Raw genomic sequence first — 25019 nt, 5'->3', positions numbered from 1 at the left:
ATATATATATATATATATATATATATATATATATACATATATATAATACAGATAGAAAGGGTGATAGAGAGATATATGTTGATATATACGGATTCACCGATATCTGCAAATATATAGATAGGTCAACGACATTCATAAAACCTTGGAGGTACAAATAAATAGGATACTGCCAACTATGGAATGTGTCACATACCAACACGCGTAACCACGAGACTGAAAGACCGAAAGAACACAGTACTGGAACAGTAGAATCACGAGTAATATTATCACTATATGAAGGGACATTTATTTACCGCTGCCGGTGTTGCAGTCCACGTAGATACTGTATTCACCTGTGTTTGTGATTGCCGTAGTCTGTGTATGTGTGTGTTGAGGGTGCCATGTGCGTTTCCGTGTGACTGTAATGTGTGTGTGTGTGTCTGCATCGTGTGTCTGTTAGTGCCAACTCAGAGGTAGAGCATTACTGTAGGTGTTGGTATAGCTAGCCGTAGACATACGGTTACCACCTGTCCCACATTAGGAGGGACAGCCCCTGCCTGGGCAGTTGTGTCCTGACATAAAACATTACAAAGGGCAACTGTCCGAGATTGTAGGACATTATTATGTCCCATATATTATGTAACAGCTGCATTAAATAGTTATGTCTGTATGTAAGAAACGTAAATGTTACATGCAATATGATAAGTAGCCAAAGTCCCACAACAATAACTATGTATTGAGGATAAAAGTATGTGCTATCCTGTGTACTGACCATGGGTATGTGTTGGCCTGTAAACACCGATGTGTGTCCCGCAAGTGTCCCACAATGGCCATTTGAAAAGGTGTCAACCCATGCCAAAGAGGTTCTGTTACCAACACAACTGCAATGAATGCAAATATCTGGGACAGAAATACACGGGATAGCTGTCATTTAGAAACATCCCTTTACATATCGCTGTAATTCCAGAGGTATGGAAGTATCAACCTCACCTGCATACTATTAAGAAACCAATTAACAACGGCCCAGTGTATAATCCCATAACGTAAGTCTACTAACTGATAGCTCTTTAATTAGGGAAGGAGCCCACACACATATATATGGAATATGTAGAAATGCAAGCCCCACAAACCTGTATATGCTATGTACACCCACCTACATCCCCCACACTAGAAACAGACTGGAATTACAGCACAAACATCCAGTTAGTCAATTACATCTGCAGAAGTGTTAACATACTTGTGAGAGACACATTTAAAGGTGCCATGTGAAATTGTAGCCGTTGTATAATGGAACAAACGGCGATGTTACAGGTTTTGTTTGCAATAGTCCCTTATCAGACAGTTGGGATGACAGGTACACTCACATGTAGAACCACATACTCTAGCCATCACACACAATCCATGGGGGACATGAATCCAAACTATACATGTCTCTACACATAGCAGTTGCAATTACACACAACAAAACACAATACAGGCTGTCTCCCCAAAGGTAGGGCAAATGGGCAATGCCCAAGTGGAGAATTCAATTATACCCCACTATTGCTGTGTAATTGGCAAATGGAGTAGCTGCACAGCTAATGTGCAAGTAATAATTCACTCAGGAACACCAATTGGCATCAGGAAACCACATGTTACAGGTATCAACGTATATAAGGATGACTTGCCAGACATTCAAACCATATGCTCATACCATAGAACTGTTTAAACAGTGTAAGAGAGATAGATACGAAAGTCCAGAATGATAACAAGGTATGTAGAACACTCAGTATGTAAGTGTATGTATAGCATGCTTTGTATTAATTATGTTAGTGTATGTATAGCCTGTTTTGTATTAATTAAAAGTGTCCATAATGCATAAAGTGGGAAAAGGTATTTATGTAGTGATGTCTTGCTGAGCATATTAACGCTTGTAGAAATTGTGTGTCCTGCAGTGGGCCACAAGGTAACATCACAGACACCACATGGGATGCTACATGAGGGCTTTAAACACAACAATTCCATACCACCCGCCGTCAGTGGTAGGGTATGTCCAACAAGTACGTGCCATAGCAGGGGATAGTATATGTTGATATACTGTCACAGTAGGCATGTGTATGGGCATATAACAACAATGACATGTCTAAGGTGGTCCCGCTGTGCAAGCATGCTTTGCATTATGGGATACTATGTAAAATATGTGTAATGTATAGTATTGTAGGTAGATATGCCAGATATGCTACACAGCATAACAGGCATATCATGCATATCAAAGGTATCATCTATTGGCATGTACAATGTACAATAACAGGATACATATGGCTTGTAGTCATGGGACACTGTAATAGCATGATAGCTAATCTAAATGGAAGGGCTACTCAATTAACCATGCACAAAGGACATGTAATAGCTTCACAGGTTCGTAGTGGGGTACTATGCAGTCTGGCAAGTCTATATGTAAGCACAACTACAGTGTTCACACCAGTGGCACCTCTCTAGGGTAGTGTCCTGTGAACAGCAGAGCCATGTGTTACCTGCACCTCTGCACAGTACAGCCACTGCAGTGATCCCTGGCATACATGTGTCTCCCATCCACCAAGTGAGGTATCACATGAACAGTGCTACTGAGTGTCCCTGCGTGATGTACATAGGAATCATGTTCCAAACCATAGTGAGTGTCCAGTTTGGGAATGTAACCCTCAAGCACATCCCACTCATCATTGCGTTTGTGCACATATCCATGAGCATGTTGCTCACAGTGGCTTTTGCTTATGTCTCGTATGTGGTGTATATCCATTAATATTGTTGTGGACATGGGCCCTGTCTGTTCAGCAGAGGTCACCCCTGAGTATGTAGTATGCAAATGTGTACAGACGTGGTGTCCATAGTTCAGCCGCATACTTTAACCATCAGAGCTCAATAAACGTCATGGCGTGTAAATGTTGTGTTATGTAAATCCATAGCGGTTGTGTAAGGTACACCCTAAACAGGGTGTTGTACCCTTGAATGTGTGTATACGTCTGGAGTTCAGAGGTACAATGGGTGCCTATGTACCAGCTACACACCCAGTACAGATAAGTGTGGCCACATAGAAGGATATCCACGCTACAGTGGCAATATGGTTATCACAGGAGTGGGTGCGACATATGTGTGTAATACGAACACGTACAATGTGACATGTATGTAGGGGACTACCACCTATGTGATAGTCAGTGGGTGAATGGTGTAATGCAAAGGGGATGTTCATGCACCTTGTGTCATGCAGCTTGAGGCCATGATATTGATATCAGGTATCTGTCACAGTGACACCCATATGGAGGGAGTCAGTATCAGCTGGTGGATCAATCATGGCACTTTGTATGCAGTGGTCTGTAAAGCTAGGCAGGGAAAGTCCTTCTGTGCTAGCCTGTACCTCAGGGAAGCATATACCGAACATGAGGGGCCCTATAACTGAGGACTGTGGTATGGCAAGTGTAACTGAAATACAGTAGGTACTATGGTATGCTACCCTCATTGTGTGTGTCCTGTCCATGAGCCGCTTTGCATAACCTCCTGAGACATAGGGTTCAATGTGCAGGTGGATGTGTATGTTGTCAATACCAGAATGGAGAACAGTGCTGAAAGGCAATGAGAGGACAATGTAGGCTGTGTGGACCCCCATACCATCATCAACTACCCTGGTAACTGTATGGAAGGAGTCCACCAGGTGTAGGAGCCATGCTCTGGCCCTAACAAGTCCAACCTGGGTGGCATCAAAGGACCAGAGCCCAACAATGTCTCTGTGAATGGCGTCCATGATGATGTGCCCCATAGCCTTGCAGAACAGTCCAGTCAGGTATGTAGGGCAATAGTCCCACTCGTGCATTGTGGTGCCCCCTGTGTGGAGTGTGATAACTGTTGCTGTGTGCCATTCAGGGGCCACAATGTCTGATACAAGGCTATTACTGAATATGGTGGCCTAGTGGGGACACATGTCGTTCAGAGGTTTGTGGGCATCACAGCCTGGGATTTTGGACGGTCACATGGGGCCAGTGTCCCAGGACATATAGAGTGCAGGTTAGTACTGTGTATGTGTGACCGCAGGGACACCGCAATGTTCCTGCATGGATTGTGGCCCTGTAGGGAGTGAGAGGGTGTAATGTTAGCATTGAATCCATCCGCCAGCATGTTGCCAACATCACCTGGTTCTGTAATGTTCCTGAATAACTGTTGTATGTGAGAGCAGATGTGGGTATTACCATGGACTACTGACATACCACCATAATGCCTTGTGGTACACCCCGGAATGTGTCACAGTAACGTTTAAGTAGCAAGTTTTGGAGTATGTGAAGAGGGATCCTGTGGCCCTACCAAGGCTGACCAGTGAGCTACCCCACCCATGGGATTGTACACCACTTTGCAACAGCCTCCACCTGTTGTTGTAAATTATGTCCATGGAACTGGACCCCCAGAGTGGCATCCGTTATCTGGTGGATACCATCATGGCTCTGTGTGGAATAGCATGATCCATGCAGTTGTGTACGTACTAATGAAGTGCACTGGGGTATGTTTCAGCGTTTGTATGTGCATTGTCCATCTGCACAGGTGTCATGATGTTAACTACCGCTGTCATAAGATGTCTGTAATAGGTGTTGTAGTACTCATGTACTGTGTATGCCGTGAAGGGTGTGGTGCCGGGATGTGGCTAACAAGGGTGATTAGCATATGTTCGGAGTCCACCAATGAGGGGATAACCCCAGGTGTGGAACACCAGTCACACATTGGTAGTGTCCATGTCAAGGATACTGTTGGTATTGGAGGTGGTGTGTATGGGTTGATCCAGCCGAGTGGAGGTTATGAATCACGGACAGCGTTGGCCTAATGTGTCAGTACATGAGTGGCTATCCCATTTAAGTGTGGGATAGTGTCAGTCTCACATCAGTAGTACCTGTCTGAGCCCTACTGTCCAGTACACCAAGAAATAAGGTCTGGTAACCGTGGGGTATGTTGTTGAATCCGTAGCTTGTTACAATGTGTATAGTAGTTCTGGGCACAGTTAATTGCACATGGAGCACCTCTGATGCATTGTGATAAGTAACTAGCCAGGATGTGTTTACAACATAGTGGAATATGGGAACACCTCAGCCGTGGGTGTGCCGGTCCAGGTTACATGACTGAAAGTTATGGTCTGTGTATAACCTGTCATTGCAGGTGTGCTCTGCAGAGCCTAGAGGCAGGTCCCAGTCACTGCAGAGATATTGAAGTGGTGCATTATAAGGAGTGCCTTGCCTGCATGCGTCAGAGATGAAGATGTCAAGCATTGCATCACATGACCCTATGTTTTGCCACCAGTTCCCGTTCTGGTGAGGAATGTTATTGGAAAATGTGCAAGACAGGCAGTATAGAAGCAGCAAGAGCCTTACAAGTGATCTGTACTCCCTGGGCTGACAGGTGCAGGTCATCTGTGCCAAAGCATCATGTTGTTTGACTATGTCTGTCAAAGTGGACAGATACCAGATGCCTGTGGAATGACAGCAGAAGCATAGGCAACTGTTGAAGTGACACAGTCAGTCGTCGTACAGTGGTATCAGGTCCAGATGAATGCATAATGCTCCCCAGGGCTTGGCCCATACCTTCAGGGCTACAAGACTGGTGAGCTATTGCATGTCCTTGCACACGTAGTCTGTGAAGTTGCATCTCAGGGCAGTCACACTAACATGGAGAATGACAGTCACATTGTACCTGGTGAGGTGTGGCATGGGTGCATAGCTTATGTTGCAAAACCAGTTACCCGACAGGAAGATGTAAGCGACTATCGCCTTGTGTAGCCTGCTGAGTGGAACATCAGTGTGACCGCCTACAGAGTCACCTATGACAGGTGTGTTGTGTATGTTATAACACCCTGTTGGCTGTATGTGATGGGCACACATGAGTCTGTGGGCTATAAGTTATTGTTGTGCTTGGTGATGGGGGCTGCCTTTGGTGCCTACACAGAGTATGGAGATGTACTGCACACGTTGTCCTCGTATGTGCAGCCTGTAGTGGAGATCTTGTGAGACTATGTGATGAGTGGGGTGTGTTGCGAATGTTACACATCCCCAGATGACTGTCAGGTGCAGTCAGGGTTGGTGACAGCATTACCCCCAGCAAGGCTGCATATCTGCATCCCCCACAGGCTGTAGTGTCGTATGTTGGGAGGTGAGCATTGACTGTGTACATGAGACAATTGCTCTATTGCCACATGTACGACATATTCAGCATATAGACAGGCAATAGCACTTGTACGTGACAGATGGACATGCCTGTATATACAACCATGTCTCACAAGATATGTGAGTTACGTGTGTACAACAGCTGTTGTACTGTAAGCAAGCTGGAAATGTAAGGGCAGACAGTGTACCTGTGAGAAATGGTGTGGAATGGGTGCTATATTAATCAGTATCTCATGACGTGTTCACAAGTTCTGAACAAGTGTTGAGCATGAGCATTCAATACAGATAGGGTGTTGGATAATATCAACCCACAAGTGGTGACGACAGTCATAATTGGTGACACCGCACTATAACCCTGCTGAGTATGGTCTGCAAGTCCATGAACCATTATCAATGTAGATGTTAGCAGTACAGATGTACACGACAGGACGGATGTTTGACTACATATACCTTTGTATGTCACAGGAGTGTTCTACTAGTGGCCTGTTGACAGAATCAACACTACAAAAGGTGCCAGAGTGACATGTGCATATCACACCAGTGCCAGTTACAGTAAAACAGGATTAGTGTGTTGTACTCCACCCTTATTGTAGCCCATACCACACAGACAAATGTCAGGCATCTGTGTATGTAAGAATGTGAATGGCCATGACCTATGAGCAATAGCTGTCTCAGTGTTGTGAACAACATACAGAATGGGCTGTGTGGGTGAGGTGTGTGACATAGGTGCACATTCTGATTGATGATATCAGCATTGTCACCACTAGGTGAATATCCCTGTACCCATTAACTACCACCTAGGCTGTGGTCAACATTATGGACACTGTGTAAGGGATGGTGCTGTGCAGTACACCTCCCTGAGTTGGTGACGTCTCCAGGCCCCTTAGGTAGTCATACGAGGTACCCATGTCATGACAGGGTGCCATCCATGAGCACGGAGATCATTGGACAGGCATACACAGCACTCAGGTGACCAGTATTGGATCACATATCACCTTTAAGGGGTATTGGCCATGCGTGGATGGGTGATACAATCCTTCACAACCCTCACCTCCACTATGCAGCATGCTGTCGACCTTGCATAAAGAAATTTGCTACACTATGATGTTGGACATGCTACATGTCCATATCATGATCTGAAAGACATACGCCATGGACCGCCACCGTCCTACTAGGATCGCCACATGCTGGACAGATCCTTGTGCCATACATGTGACATACTCCCACCATACCATGCAACCCTGTCCATCAAAGCTGCACATGTCATCCCTGTCATACATGGTGTGATGGCCGAATGGTAGATGTAGTATCAACTGTCTGGATCAGTAATGTGGCACTGATGCACCTCGCAGTGGCATAATGGCTGTCGGATACAGCTAGGAAACCTTGCCCGTGCATGCTATAGTTGATAACCATCCCTGCGAATGACATCTGACTAGCCATTGTCCCATGTCTATCACATGTGCAACACAGGTGATGCATGGCAGGATGTTGAACAGCTGTACAATGCTGTATAGATGTATATGGCAAAACACATGTATGTAAAGGTTTCCATGCGTATGTGTGCATTGTCACTGCTCAAGTCCATTAAGGCAGTGTATGTGTTGATATGTGACATATACACAGCATCAAGGTCAACAGCATTACTGTGGACACATCCAGGCATGTGCTGATAGGTAAGAACACCAGTGCAGGCAAACAGACATGCCCACATCAAGACAGCATTCACACAGAGTATGAACAATGTAATGAGGTGACACACATATATGGTCATGATATCCAATGCATAACGGGTGCTACATGTGTGTGACACAAACATGTCAGTCATGTCAGTGTCATGATGATTTGCAAAGATAACTGTGCAGATGTACCAGATTTACTAGAAATGTATGTGCAGCAGTATCTCTGTACATCTCTGAAACTGTGACCTGTCACCATCATTATGTCTTACAGATAATGCATCGTACACGCCTGCCAGCGTACAGCTGCCAGAAGGATGATGTCCTCATCCCGTACCTCCATGAGAACTATGAGGTGTTGTTCAGCCATGTGCCACAGCATGCCCAGCAGCAGGACGACCTGTGGCAGAATCTTCACAGGAGGGTGAACGATGTGGGTGGCCATAACCGCACCTACCAGCAGGTGTGCAGACACTGCATGGACTTGATGCGACATGCAAAACAGCGTGCCACTGCAATCGCCAGGGAACATGGTGGAACAGGTGGTGGGCCACCAACCCAGCCCCCACTGACACACACCGAGGAGCTACTGGCCAGTCTGGGGACACCCTCAGAACAGCATCCACAAACACTAGCTACCATCGTGGAGGTGGGTGTCTCCCAACCAATGAGCCTGGAGTTGCCTGGTAAGTCAGTACTGCACATATGGCTATTATATCCCATTTAGTTGCATGTGTCACTGTACATTATGTAATGTAACAACATATGCAAGGTATGTAGACACACATGCTGCATACTACAGTATGCTACCCTGTGTATGCACACATGTGCATACTATATGCTGTTGTACAGGCAAATGTGTTAACATGCACAGTGCACCATGTGGCTGTCATACAGTCATGGATAATGTTCATACTGCTGTGTCACCCCTATACAGTTACCTCTGGTGTGCCGCACAGACATGAGTCCGTTGCAGTTGAGAGTGTCATCAGTATCAGGCATGTTAAAGCATAGATCTATTCACCATGTGGCCAATTAACATTTGTACACTTGATGTTCGTTCCAGTCACGATATACAGGTCGCATCACCCATCATTCACACTGGCAACCCATCTGCAATATATACAAATGAAATGATACACCGACATGAAACCACAGTATTTGTCATTGCTACATGTGTGGACAGATGTGCATACAACGGTGGAGGTGTTCTACAATGGAGGCATATGTACTATACATTGGAACAACACGTGTGGTACGCAAACAGTACCACACAGTGAGCTGTGATATGGGCAGCCCACAGGAGTCACCACTGTGCTATATGCCCCTTCAATGGGTGCACACATTGTGATGTGCCATCTGACATGTCTCAGACATGTAGTCTTTTGGCTGCAATATTGTCACACTATCCCATAAGTAAACAGATGCGAAAAGCCCCAAAACCTCTTCCTCTGCTGACCAAAAATGTTTGAAATTGCAAAATCCGCCAAAATACGTTTGCATACACTTCCAAAGCCAAATAAAGCCACAATGGAAAACGATAATCCAGTAAGTACAAATCCTTTAATCCACAGCACAAAAAATCACCAACTTCAGCACAAGCGCTTTCGCCCGTTCGTAACGGGCTTTTTCAAGTGTAATTGTTTTTCAACCAGCAATGCTTTTATATGCTTCAAACATACCATATCATTGGATAATTAAATTAAATTAATTGAATGATGATTGTTAAAAACAAATAATGATATTAAAGATGCCTATAAAGCATCTAGTGCAATTCCAAACCACGTTGTCATTATTCAAGTCAGTGTAAAACATACATTTAAAAATGCCCTCAAGACAAATAAATAATGAGTGCAAATACCTTGTTAGCATTAAAATTGTCTTATGGTAGCTGTGTTAATGTGACTTGTGTTAAAATGCTAACAACATTAACATAAAAACAGTAAACAAATACGGAGATTTTTAAAAAATGATGATTTGGTGCGCACGCTCTGTTTTCTGTTAACCCCTTTTATGTAAATAACCTTTCTGTTAGTATAATCGTGCCCTAAACCGAATCCGCTGTATAAACCATTTTGTAAATTTATAATCTAAAAACTTGTGTTATTAATGTACACTTGAATGTGCTGTTAAATGTATAATATAAAAACACATAATGTAAAAATACGTGAATCCGTACGCTTAAACTCCTGCTTAAATTATCTGTCTTAAAACCTCACATTAATTCAAATTAGATGAATCCCATTGCGTATTAACAATTCAAACTAAATATTTAATAATTCAGATAATTTTGTTTAAAAATCTACTTTAACTTGTTTCTTTTAGCTTTAAGGATGTCAATAACACTAATCCCTTAATTCAACCCTGGGCTTTTTGTTGCATTTAGTCTCAGCTGCCACATTAATTCTTTTATCCCTAAGGCCGTCTCCCAGTCTCCACCTCACAAGTCCTGCACTACCCTATCCACTAGAAAAAATTTTATAGACATATTTATACAATTCAAGGAATGCTTAAAAAGGGCATTGGTTTCTTTCTTTGTTTTTACGTCATTTATATGTTTGTATATTCTGCGTTTCAATTGCCTTTCTGTTTTGCCCACATAAAATGATGGGCAATTCTGACAAAATCCTATATATACCACTCCCGATGAATTGCATGTAAAATAATACTTAGCACGCAGGGTAGTGTTACAAGAGGGGATATGAACTTGATCCTTGTTAATAATAAAAGAACATTGGTGGCATCTGCCACATGAAAAAGTTCCTTTTCTTTTAACTGTAGCTCCCTGCTGTTTTTCCTTTCTGTTCATGTTTTGTTCAAATATGCCCTTTAGATTAATGTTTCTTTTTCTTATAAAAGAAATTTTGACTGGTAGAATTTTCATGAATTCATCTTGGACAGAAAACATAGGCCACAAATTCTTTATAGTGTTCTCAATGAATGTAGCGTCCTGAGAGTATGTGTATACAAAATTACTGTGCCTGTTGTAATTCAACACTTCTTGTTTCTTGAATATTGCTAAACCTGATCCCAACAATGGGGGAAATTCTTGTTCCCTTTTGTTCAAAATTTCATTCAATATTGTTTGAAAAAATGTAGATGGGTATCCTCTGCTTAAAAAGGCATTCCTCAAAAATTCCACTTCTGCCAAAAATAATTCTTTCGTACTACACATTCTGGACGCTCTCACTAACTGTCCCTTAATAATACCTTTCTTGATGTATAAAGGGTGCCCACTATCAAAATGCAAATACGAGTTGCAATGTGTGTCCTTCCTGAATATTTGGGAAGTGAAACCTTTTTCATTCAATCTTTTAGTTAACCTTATATCCAAATAGTTTAAACTCTTGTCATTTATCTCATACGTAAATCTAAGAAAGTTGGTAGTTTTTGATAAATAGTCCATGAAGTTAAAAAATTGTTGTTCAGTGCCTGACCACAAAATGCAAATATCATCTAAAAATCTCTTGTAAAATATCAAGTGTTCTCTCCAGTGTGTAGAATGAATAAATGAAGTGTTGAATATTATTAACAAGGATCAAGTTCATATCCCCTCTTGTAACACTACCCTGTGTGCTAAGTATTATTTTACATGCAATTAATGTGAGGTTTTAAGACAGATAATTTAAGCAGGAGTTTAAGCGTACGGATTCACGTATTTTTACATTATGTGTTTTTATATTATACATTTAACAGCACAATCAAGTGTACATTAATAACACAAGTTATTAGATTATAAATTTACAAAATGGTTTATACAGCGAATTCGGTTTAGCGCACGATTATACTAACGGAAAGGTTATTTACATAAAAGGGGTTAACAGAAAACAGAGCGTGCGCACCAAATCATCATTTTTTTAAAAATCTCCGTATTTGTTTACTGTTTTTATGTTAATGTTGTTAGCATTTTAACACAAGTCACATTAACACAGCTACCATAAGACAATTTTAATGCTAACAAGGTATTTGCACTCATTATTTATTTGTCTTGAGGGCATTTTTAAATGTATGTTTTACACTGACTTAAATAATGACAATGTGGTTTGGAATTGCACTAGATGCTTTATAGGCATCTTTAACATCATTATTTGTTTTTAACAATCATCATTCAATTAATTTAATTTAATTATCCAATGATATGGTATGTTTGAAGCATATAAAAGCATTGCTGGTTGAAAAACAATTACACTTGAAAAAGCCCGTTACGAACGGGCGAAAGCGCTTGTGCTGAAGTTGGTGATTTTTTGTGCTGTGGATTAAAGGATTTGTACTTACTGGATTATCATTTTCCATTGTGGCTTTATTTGGCTTTGGAAGTGTATGCAAACGTATTTTGGCGGATTTTGCAATTTCAAACATTTTTGGTCAGCAGAGGAAGAGGTTTTGGGGCTTTTCGCATCTGTTTACTTAGTTTTCTTCTGCTACAGTTTATTCGTTGGTTGACACTATCCCATAACCCATTCCTACATACCAAACATACAACTCATTGTCTGCATAGCCCTGTGGATGGTGACATATCTGACATCTATGGGTGCATGTCATATGGGACAACACAGACATGTGTGATAGATGGCCATCACACACATTTGGCCAACACATGTGCACACATGGCCATGAGGGATGGCCAGAGACACATAGCCACATAGTAGATGTGATGTATATACACCCTGTTGCACATTGTCCACACATGGTCCAATTATAGCCTTAGTTGACCAGTTATACAGTTGATGTGACACACTGGACATCCTAAAAGCCTGTGCACAGCTAGTGGAGGTGTCACTGATGTCAACCATATAAGATGTGTTGAACATCACGACTGTGTCATAGCATGACAGTACTCACCTGTACAGCTTCCACAGACATTGACACCACATCAGGCCACAGATACTGTACATTTCCCTTGCTGCTGTGGGACATCACCATTAGCTGTGCACCTTGTGTGTGTGGTACATCAATGTCATGTGGGACATGGTGAATTGACAAGTCTGCTATGTGAGGACATGGTTGCCAGGCAGCTAAGACTCTGTAGTAGTTGTGCAGGGCTGTCATCTGTAGGTCCTCCAGTGACCTGTCACATGACACAGCATGGTTTGGTGTGTATACACCTCAGCATCATGGGTCACAATCCACAGTTATGTCATGGGTATGCATGCAGTTATGGCTATGAAATGTGTAGATATTATGCACTGTATAGCAATAAAGATGCCTCATGATGCCATGCAATGGCACAGTGTTTGTACTTCACACTGTATAGCAATGTAGACGGCTCACACTACCCTTCCATGCTCATGCACATTTGCTAAACATGCATCCTATCTGTAGGGCATACAGACAACACCGCAATGTGATGCCCATTACGATGCTGTACATGTGTCAGGACACCATTGTATCAGACATGTATGCATGTTAATGCACACGTCAGCGAAATACATGTCAAGGTCACGTCAGCTTTGTGTACTGTTATCCTGTTCTGGTCCACATGGTGTATCACAGTGATGCATGCATACTACCATGATTGTGTGAACTGCATGGCTACTGATATGGCACCTGCTTGCTGTATTGTGCACCCCAGGGAAGTATGGTAACTAACACTATTAATGTCTGAGCTGCATGCTGTCTGCTGTATCACAGGCATGCTGCATGCCGTCTGTCAAATCACATGCATGGTGTGTCTGTGTGTGTGTCTGTGTGTGTGTCTATTGTAATTTAGTCTTTCTTTGCATTCACAGGTGATGTAGGTGCATTACCCTCTTGCGGTCCATCTGATGTTAGTGTCCCCACAGATACTAGCAGTGATGAACATATGCATGAGGTACAGGCAGGGTTGTCAGGGGCTGAATCTGTGCCAATGGTTGCCATCCCAGCTATGTCCCCCTCTTCCCCCCACACAGTTCTGCTGCCAACACATACCGCATCACCAGTGGTCATAGAGGAAGGACAATCAGCATCTGTTAACATGGAACAGGAATGTGTGGTGGCTACAGAAGATGTGTCTCTACACCATGGTGTCAGTGTAATTACAGCAGATGTGCCACACCGGCATGCGGCCGGTGCTGCTCATAGGAGGACTTCTGGCAGACATGCACCTGCAGGACAGAGCGCAGCAGCTGGTATCAACAGACGCATGTTCCAGACTGTAATGGCGGCAGAGGCATGTGCTGAACAGCAGAACAGAGAAGGGCAGAGGCTGCAGAGGGCTGCTATCCGTTCCCTAAACGACAACATCCAGGCATTGGCAAATGCTCAACAGCAGATTGCTGATGTTCTGGACAGGTGATTGGGTGACATGGTCGGAATCCTTGACCGTGGCATGGCAATCCACGAGCGTGAGCTGTCTGTGCTGGAACATCTGGTAGGAGTGAGGCATAGGCCACGTGGAAGCAGACCAGCTACACCACCTAGTGCAGGTCAACATGACCATGCCACCTCACATGCCTGCTCCCATAGTGCCCAGTAGCAGTAGCAGTGCAGCTGGTGCTACACTGTCCACACCAGGACACAGCAGGCCACGTGGACATGGCCCTGGATGTTCCCAGTGGGGACACGGTTCCAGTGGACATGTGTTGTTGGACAGTAGCCAATCTGTACCTCCACCTGGTAGTGCCCGTGCAACCCCTGGCAGGCACAGGTCACGTGGCCGGACACAGTGAGCTGTACAACCTGGTCTGTACAATCTGGAGTTGTCAATATTACCCCTGTGTAGGCCTCACAAAAGGCAGAACTTTGTGCACACATACACGCACACAGCAAACACATCTGTAGGGCACCACAACACCCACATGCATACTGAACAGACATGTCCAATCATGTCACTGGCCCTTACCCACACACATGATGCCATCCATTGGTGCAGCCTATGCCCCTGGCAAACATTATCACCCTGTGCATATGATGAAGCCTGTGCCACATCCCTGTAATCCACACCATTGGTGCAGGGACATGCTCAAATGGTCTGATGCACAGGATGAACAGAATAGTGAGAGAAGTGTATATAACATTAGTTGTGTAAAAATAGTGAGAGAAGTGTATATTACATTAGTTGTGTAAGAATAGTGAGAGAAGTGTATATTACATTAGTTGTGTACTGTTAACATGCACCAGACATATCATGTAGTACAGGTTTAGCATGCATTATTATATGTTCACAGTATGTGTCTTGGTAACAACAGTAACAGCATGTTGGTAATGATGCCATGTTTCCCTCCTTATGGTCTACTTGCATGTGCCTACAGGTAGCAGTGTTTGCAGTCTCCCATGTGTAACTGTGGAGTACTCACAGGCACATATGGCAATATCAGCATGCTAAACGTAGCCTCAACCTGACTGTTGGAAAGGCTAACATACCACAGATGTACACACATATACTGAGCCAGACGCATGTGGGCAGTCTAATAGGCTACAGTGGCTAGGGACGTGACATCCATACCAGATCATATCACAGGTATGTTGACATGGTGCAGGGGTTGTACACAGTGGTCTGGCCAATGATAATGTTAGAGGCCACCTGATAGCATAAGGCCTCACTGTGTAGTAGTCATACCCTGTAACATTACAGGAACATGCCCACACCCACGGGGTCAACAACACTGTAACGCACACCTCATAGTGTTGAGGTGAGGACCCCTGCCTATGTGGTCATCACCCTCACAATACTGTGCACCCACTCAACGCAACACAGACAAAGAACATGTACAGGTAGTCAGTACGGCTGAGACCTATGGCATCAACAGGGTAGTAGACTGTATCACCAAGAGGGGTTAAGGATCTTATGTGTTCTGTATGGTAGCATACACCCTCACTCCATGCACCAGACAGCCATACATACATAAACACACACACACTGTGGAGACCACAAATGTCATACACATACTGATAGCTGATATGTCTGATACACACACCACCCTTGCCTAAATCATGCTTTCCACACTGCAGTATGTACAGATCTCTACAACAGTGTACTGGGGTGTGTAACAATTGGGATGTAATCCCCACCATATGTGGCATATATGGTCACACAAGCAAACACACATGGCAGTACTGTGAATGATACACCTGCTATATGATGATACGTCTGACAGACATGCAGCAGTATCGGCCGCATTATGTGTACCAACACTATGTCCAGCAATTGTGGTGCTATATGCACACGGGAGGATGCAAGTGTCACAGGTGTCAGGTGACATACAATCAGTAACACCTGACCACTGTGTAGGTTTTATGTCTTCACTGTCAAGTAACAGTAACATAGCATACTGTTTGCACATGTAATGGTAGGATGGTGTGTGACATACCTGTGAGCTGTCCCCAGCAAACATCCATCTGCAGAGGTGGATTACCACTTTATGTACACACACCCATCCATAACTGATGTACATCCTACCGTACTGTCAGTATGTCACCATATACAGGTGTCAATGATGGGGCTGCATGGCAACTGCATGTTGTAGTTAGGCACAGATGAGTCACATACATCAGCTACTGCACATGCATGGTAGCTGCATGCACACTACAAATTGTACATGTGTGTTGGTCCTACATGCCTGTCATGTAGCCATGTTTGTATGCATTGCAATTGGTGGACATGTGTGATGACATACATAACACATGGACTGTTGTAAGATATGATGGGTATCATGGGTAACTAGTACAGAGGGAGTGTGTCCTCGGTCAACATTGCTACCTCATGTACTGTTAGCATTCAACAGCCATGGACCCACCTTCCATTTGTGTGCGTGTGATTGCTGTAGCCACTTGTCTGCACGGAGGACAGCAAAAGCTATGCTATGTACATATGTGTTGTGTGTGTGGTCCATGCACGTATCCACTGTGATTACATGTATGTCATATCCAAACATGTGTGATCTTTGGTGTACAGCGACAGTCATCTGTCACAGCTGTGTAAGACCCAGGGCCCCTGGTATGTGTAGAGCCGAACTGGTCATTACAGTGGTATCATTGCAATGCATAACACGTGATGGAACCCTGTCGGTACATTTCTAGTTTGCACAGTTGTTGTAGACCTATGTACAGTCCACTGGTCATGAGCCACACGGTGTTGTGGTAATGTATGGCAGTGTATTGCTGGTCCTGCGACATGGTGATGTCTGAGGGCTACAATGTAGACTGTGGTGTTTACCTCTGTGATCTGCACCTGAGACATCTGTGATGGCTCCTGAGTGTGTACTGGTCAGTACATGTGGGTGGCATTCATGTACGTGGAGACAGTAACACCATACTATGCCCTTCCGTGTTTAGAATCCGTGTGCATGCAAGACGGCCCTTTGCAACTGCCAAGTGTGTGAGCATGCCCAGTACACCATTGTGTAGATGGACACACAGTACATTCCAAACTGTGCCCGTCCATGTTTAGAATCCGTGTGCATGCAAGACCACCCTTTGCAACTGCTGACGGCCCTTTGCAACTGCAAAGTGTGTGAGCATGCCCAGTACGCCATTGTGTAGATGGACACACAGTACATTCCAAACTGTGCCCTTCGGTGTTTAGAATCCGTGTGCATGCAAGATGGCCCTTTGCAACTGCTGACGGCCCTTTGCAACTGCTAAGTGTGTGAGCATGCCCAGTACGCCGTTGTGTAGATGGACACACAGTACATTCCAAACTGCGCCCTTCCGTGTTTAGAATCCATGTGCATGCCAGACAACACTTTGCAACTGCTAAGTGTGTGAGCATGCCCAGTACTCTATTGTGTAGATGGACACACAGTACATTCCAAACGGACGTGTGATACTAAGCGTGTGGGCATGCCCAGTGACACCTTGGGTCAGTGATGTGCCTCTGTGTATGGGCATGGCCATTGACATCCTGTATAGTGATGGTGGTCATCCTGGCAACAGATGTCCATTGTCCATGTCATGATGGATGCCTACATTGAACACACTGGTTGACTGTCTTGAAGGGTGTACTGTCTGTGGCGCATCACGTATCTATGTAGTGTTGTTGTAGTGCTCCATAGATATTTAGTTGCCCAGATCACACCACTGCCGTGTGTTTGTCTACATCTACCTTGGGACAGTAATATGCTTTCAGACTGCTCACTCTCTATACATTCCCTATCAGCGTCCTTGCCTTTGCGGATGATGTCACCTACCTGGAAGTATGCCTCTGGGAGTGCTGTGTTCAGAAATCTCGGTAGCACGTTCTGTAACTGCGTAATGCTGTAGTGTGATAAGGTAGTTAGGTGTATGTTCGACTCCCAGCCCTGCCAAGTGTGTGCCTCTATGTGTGTGTGTGTATGTGTGTGTGTGTGTGTGTGTGTGTGTGTGTGTGTGTGTGTGTGTGTGTGTGTGTGTGTGTGTGTGTGTGTGTGTTTCCAGCTGCCTGGGGTCACAGTAATGCTTTTAGACACCTCACACCACATACATTCCCTATCGGCGTCTTTGCCTTTGTGGATGATATCACCCACCTAGAAGTATGCCTCTGGGAGTGCTGTGTTTAGTAATCTTGGTAGCGTGTTCTGTAACTGCGAAATGCTGTAGTGTGATAAGGTAGTTAGGTGTATGTTCAACTCCCAGCCCTGCCAAGTGTGTTCCTCTGTGTGTGTGTGTGTTTCCAGCTGCCTGGGGACAGAGTAATGCTTTTAGATGGCCCACAGCACATACATTCCCTATCGGCATCTTTGCCTTTGTGAATGATGTCACCCACCTAGAAGTATGCCTCTGGGAGTGCTGTGTTCAGTAATCTCGGTAGCGTGTTCTGTAACTGCGTAATGCTGTAGTGTGATAAGGTAGTTAGGTGTATGTTCGACTCCCAGCCCTGCCAAGTGTGTGCCTCTGTGTGTGTGTGTGTGTGTGTGTGTGTGTGTGTGTGTGTGTGTGTGTGTGTGTGTGTGTTCTGTAACTGCGAAATGCTGTAGTGTGATAAGGTAGTTAGGTGTATGTTCAACTCCCAGCCCTGCCAAGTGTGTTCCTCTGTGTGTGTGTGTGTGTGTGTTTCCAGCTGCCTGGGGACAGAGTAATGCTTTTAGATGGCTCACAGCACATACATTCCCTATCGGCGTCTTTGCCTTTGCGAATGATGTCACCCACCTAGAAGTATGCCTCTGGGAGTGCTGTGTTCAGTAATCTCGGTAGCGCGTTCTGTAACTGCGTAATGCTGTAGTGTGATAAGGTAGTTAGGTGTATGTTCGACTCCCAGCCCTGCCAAGTGTGTGCCTCTGTGTGTGTGTGTGTGTGTGTGTGTGTGTGTGTGTGTGTGTGTGTGTGTGTGTGTGTGTGTGTGTGTGTGTTTATGTGTGTATGTGTGTTTCCAGCTGCCTAGGGACAGAGTAATGCTTTAAGATGGCTCACAGCACATACATTCCCTATCGGCATCTTTGCCTTTGCGGATGATGTCACCCACCTAGAAGCATGCCTCTGGGAGTGGCTGTGTTCAGTATTCTTGATAGCACGTTCTGTAACTGCGTAATGCTGTAGTCTGGTAAGGTAGTTAGGTGTATGTTCGACTCCCAGTCCTGCCAAGTGTGTGCCTCTGTGTTTGTGTTTCCAACTGTCTATGGACAGAGTAATGCTTTTAGATGGCTCACAGCACATACATTCCCTATCGGCGTCTTTGCCTTTGCGGATGATGTCACCCACCTAGAAGTATGCCTCTGGGAGTGCTGTGTTCAGTATTCTTGGTAGTGCATTCTGTAACCACGTATTGCTGTAGTATGATAAGGTAGTTAGGTGTATGTTCGACTCCCAGCCCTGCCAAGTGTGTGCCTCTGTGTGTGTGTGTGTGTGTGCGTGTGTTTCCAGCTGCCTAGGGATAGAGTAATGCTTTTAGACGGCTCACAGCACATACATTCCCTATCAACATCTTTGCCTTTGTGGATGATGTCACCCACATTTTAGTATGCCTCTGGGAGTGCTGTGTTCTGTATTCTCGGTAGCGCATTCTGTAATTGCGTATTGCTGTAGTGTGATAAGGTAGTTAGGTGTATGTTCGACTCCCAGCCCTGACAGGTGTGTGTGTGTGTGTGTGTGTGTGTGTGTGTGTGTGTGTGTGTGTGTGTGTGTGTGTGTGTGTGTGTTTCCAGGTGCCTGGGGAAAGAGTAATGCTTTTAGGCAGCTCACAGCACATTCCCTATCGGCATCTTTGCCTTTGCAGATGATGTCATCCGCCTAGAAGTATGCCTGTGGGAGTGCAGTGATGCCTGAACTCAGTAGCGCATTCTGTTACTGCATAATGCTGTAGTGTGGTAGACTAGACAGGTAGATGCTCGATTCCAGGGCATGGCAGGTGTGTGTTTGGTAGTTATACTGTATGTGTTGGTATCTGTGAGTGACTAGCTGCAGGATGTGTCCAGTTTGTTTTGTTGCTGACCTATTAAATGTCCACAGCCTGCATATTCTGCCAAGACACTGAGTTGTCAACAGTCAACAATAGGTCTGGTGAGTACCTGTCAGCAGCCCTACTCTTACCCTTGCTATGGTCTGACCCATGTGATACAACATAACACACGTGCCTTGATATTAACAACACTACATGATGCAGGTGGCACATGTGGTTACATTTCCATTCCTGTCTAATGCATTGCTGTCATGTGGTTTGCTGTTGTGAAATAAATACCATATCTACATATGTGTACATGTATATGAGTGTATGTATATATACATATATATATATATATATATATATATATATATATATATATATGTCCATGTATATATGTCTACAAATAATATATGTGATATATGTAGATGTAGAGGTGGACATAGATGTGAACATATGTTTGGGGAATTCAGCACTATTGACTATTTGTGTCGGATGATTTGTACGTGATAACCTGGGATCTATGTATATCTGCCATGGCGTGGTGTTAATGCACATTGTCTGTGGTGTTCAGGGCCAGGGGTTGTTGTCGTGTAGACACCAGTTATTTTGTTGCTGGGAAGACCATGTGACATCGAATATGGTGATGGTAGGGTACCTGTTACCAGTTGTGTGTGGATCTGAGTGACACTGAGCAGTGGTTAATATGTTGGAGGTTCGGTATGGGTCATATAACTATTCATTAGAAGACTATACTATGCAGATGAGGTTGACTATGGTGTATCACATTTATCACCAGAGTGTGCTGCTGATCCCTGGAGTGTATGTGTGTAGTCATCCAGGTACAGGTCTCGCATATAGTTGATAGCATGGGAGAAGGGTCAGGCATACTGTACGTACATTGCAGAACTGTGCCTCGAGAGTGCTCCTGCCCTAGCAAACCTCAGCTAGGGGTGTGTCTATACCTGCCTGGTGATGTTGGGAGGGATGACAACAGTGGTGGGGTAGTCAGGATGTCCAGGCTGCACAAACAGGTGTTGATCAGCACAACCAGCTGATGACATGGCCAGCCCGCACATGAACAGTACACTAATGCGAGCAAGCAGCATACACACATATGTCATCCACACTCTACACCACCGGTGTATACCTGCAGGGACATTTCATGACACAGTTCAACTAAATGACATGGGCTGCAGCAGGCAACATACACCAACATGTGCAGGGGGCTGCGTCAGTGTGGATGTGTATGCTGCCAAACAACCGTTACTGGAGTGACATACGACTTTATTGACTGAGGGTGACTTACCAGGGTCTACATGGGCTGAGGATGTTAGAGCACTATGGCGTAGACAGAGACCTCCTACAGCAGCTTGTTGACCTGTGCCTAACACATCACACAGGCCAAGGGGAACGCATCACAGTGGATACCATGGGATGTGTTGTCCTAGGTGTACTAGCCACAGGTACCTCACACAGCCCAACTGGGGATATCATGGGTATCTCACAGGCATCTGCATCCAGAGTATTGTACCAGTTCACAGATACCATGTCAACACATGCTAGTGAGCACGTACAGGTCCTCCACATATGTGATTAGTGGACCAGCAATATGAATCTGTTCCACCACATGGATGAGTACCCTTGGGTACTGGGTGCTATAGCCTGCACACATAGCACCACCCGGGGAGCAGGGTAGGGCCTACAGTCAGTGCAGGGGCATACCCTCCAACAGCTAGGCCCTATGTGATGGCCAGGGCATGATACTGAATGTGTGTGCTGTCTGCCCTGGAAGCTGTGATGTGTCCGATATATGGTGTCTGACACAGCGGTAGCACACCAGTGCTTATGTGGACATCCCCTACAGTCTCCCAGTGGGGGATGCTAGGTAAACACTGGTGTAGTGGCTTATAACACCCATCAGCAATGAACACACACCTGAACACTCACACCATACTGAGGCGGATGCACAGGCAAGACATATACATGTGCATGCGTTTGGGATGCTCGGTTCACAATTCTGGTATCCAGACACATCTGTAGGGGCTCTGCAGTATTCACAAGTTACATCCACACATGTTGTTATGTTATTTGCTATGCTACACAATGTTAGCCTGCAGTAACAGTTGCAGCACAAATGGCATGGGGCAGGGCCACACAGCCCAACACCACTGCCAAGGCCTGTACAGGCACAGTGTGACTTGGTGAAGGAACTACCTGTGTAGGGCACAGTCGGCGACAGCCTGTGCACAGTATGACCTGCCCTTGGCAAAGAGGCAACACACGGCATATGCACTGACACAGTAGATACCCACAGATTTCCCCTCTCTGACCCGCACACAGTACAATGGATGGCAAACATGACAGTACCTGTGCTTGGCGATGTAAGGGAGGTACACTGTGTGCATCCGTAACACAACCAGGGTATGTCTATTGACGTAACAAGTGGCAATTGTATTACAATGTGTACTTACCCATTGCTCTGGTATGTATGTGAGCATGCAAGTGACTCTGGTGGCCAAATGTTAGGGCAGCAGACAGTACACATCCATGACCTCTGTAGCACATACTGGGTTCACAATGATAGCCTGTAGTATACAGGGTGTCCTACCCACTGCAGATTATGGGCTGACCATCATGTGTGTCCCTACAGCCCACACACGTCCCATGCAGCTGGACAGATGTGGACCAATACAGACAAATGATATACGATGGCCTATGGATATGCCCACTGACAGACCCCAACCCCGTATGATACACACAGATGACAGCAGGCCAGGTTGTTTGATGTAGGATGTGTAATAGGACGTCCAACACCACTGTGCTGGTAATTAATGCTGGGAACTGATGTACCCTGGTATCCCTCCAACCAGCAATTTAGGTTGGTCCACACACTGTCATGGAGAACCTGGCAGACCTGTACAGTAGCGGCAGATGTGTACAACTGTTGGCTATGCCCACCGTCACACCTACACATGTGAGAGTCATGTGCACCACCCACGGTGCTGTGTAGGACTGTGGTTGCATGTCCCCCCACGCTATACAGACATGTAGCAACTGTCAATGCTACTTGACAATTAGCTACCCTGCAGACACAGCATGTCACCTGTCTGTGTAGAATGAAGGGGTCTGCAACACAGTACTAACTATCTGGACATGTGACACATGCAATACAGTTGACCATACTTTGTATGCTCACACACATGACAGTATTGTCAGTCTACAACATGCGCAACAGTCATACTGGACATGCTCACACACTGATACACAGGACGGCCAAGCATACATACACCAGTGGTCCGAACATATCTGCCAGTGCATTGCAATACTGTTGAATGTCTGTGCTGTATGGTGTTTGCAGTCTATTCTCTGTACATATGCCATGGTCTATTGTTCAGTCACATGAGCTATGTGCGGAGGGTACGTCTACGATCACGTGTATAGGGCAGTTCTTTGTTTGCAGACATGCCGATGCCTTTGGATACAAACCGGGTAAGGCACAGTCCAGCAAGTGGGAGCTGTTGTGTGTGGGTTTGCACAGTGTTAAGCACTGCTGACCTCTGGTCACAACATCTTATACACGTTTACACTCCACATTTCTTTGACAGGGCACTACTGGCATACTGGTAGACAAACACGCTTACAGCCGCTCGCTCTCTGACATGTCCGCTTACATTTGTCACTCACGCTGGGTGTGTGCGATCCCTTGTGATGCGTATTACATCAGACTACATGACTACAGTATCGGGTATGTGTAACCATTTTGCGACGGCAGCCGTTCGACTGTACGGACTCGGCAGCCTGTCCAGTGATGTAATCATATTATATGCATGTTCCTCATACAATCTGCTCCCATCTGCCTGATACATGGGAACCGATACTCTGCAATGCTGACATGTGACTTGAGTTTGTTAACGCAGCGGTCTGCCGAGCCATGCTACTGCATACCAACTGCACGTTGACCACCTTTCAGATTGCACGACAGGAGACTGTAGGAGTGACACCTTTCCCACTTTGCATGAGACAGTCCCTCATCACACATCACATGTGACAATACCAGTACTCTCCACCAATTGGGGACACATTTCTGCAGACTCAGGGATAGGTCATGAAAAGCAGGGACACATTTGCAAATGTAGTGCTATTAACTTGATACATTGACATAATCAGAGCATATGACATAATACACATATTGTGACATAACAGTTGTTTATAACTCCTACGTATTGTCATCAGTCAGTGAATGTAATTCACCACCTTTCCTTCAATAGCCACTACATTTAGGAGGGATTACGAGGGACACAGTTAGACTTTCAGTCGAACGCAAGGACATATCTGACATTCAGGGACAGTTGAGTGGTATGGACAATACTCTAGCCATTGCAACTGTCCTGATTAGAGGACCTTCTCATGTTGTAGGTGTCTGTGCTGGTTGCTTGTTACAGGTCTTGTATACCTGACACGTTGATATGTCATATGTAGTAGCATAAGCAACTATACTGCTGCTAGACTATGCTTTGATTTGCTCCGATATGTATATTTCTGTACTATGCATGGCTGTATGTATGTTCTGCCCTGGTACATCTGACAGTTCTACAGACCAGGTTCCACTTTGGCCGTTCAGACTGGTGGTGGACCTATTGACCCTATATGTAGAGCTATCATATGTGTCGAGGCAACACATACCCCACAGCAAACCTCTCAACTGTCCCTGATTTTGAATCATATTTTAAGTCTGTACCTCTTAATCCCTCCTAAAACTAGTGACGTTTGGAGGAAAGGTGGTGAATTACACTTAATGAATAATGACAATAAGTAAGGGTTACAAACTTCTTTTACTTCAGAAAATGTGTATTAATTCATATGCTCTGATTCTGTCAATGTTTCCAGTTAATAGTTCTAATATTTTAAATGTGC

This window comes from Protopterus annectens, chromosome 5.part0, assembly GCF_019279795.1.
Source record: "Protopterus annectens isolate FY-2018-M chromosome 5.part0, PAN1.0, whole genome shotgun sequence".
Taxonomy (NCBI): Eukaryota; Metazoa; Chordata; order Ceratodontiformes; family Protopteridae; genus Protopterus; species Protopterus annectens.
The sequence above is the reverse complement of the archived record's forward strand: the minus strand, read 5'-3'. Positions refer to the sequence as shown.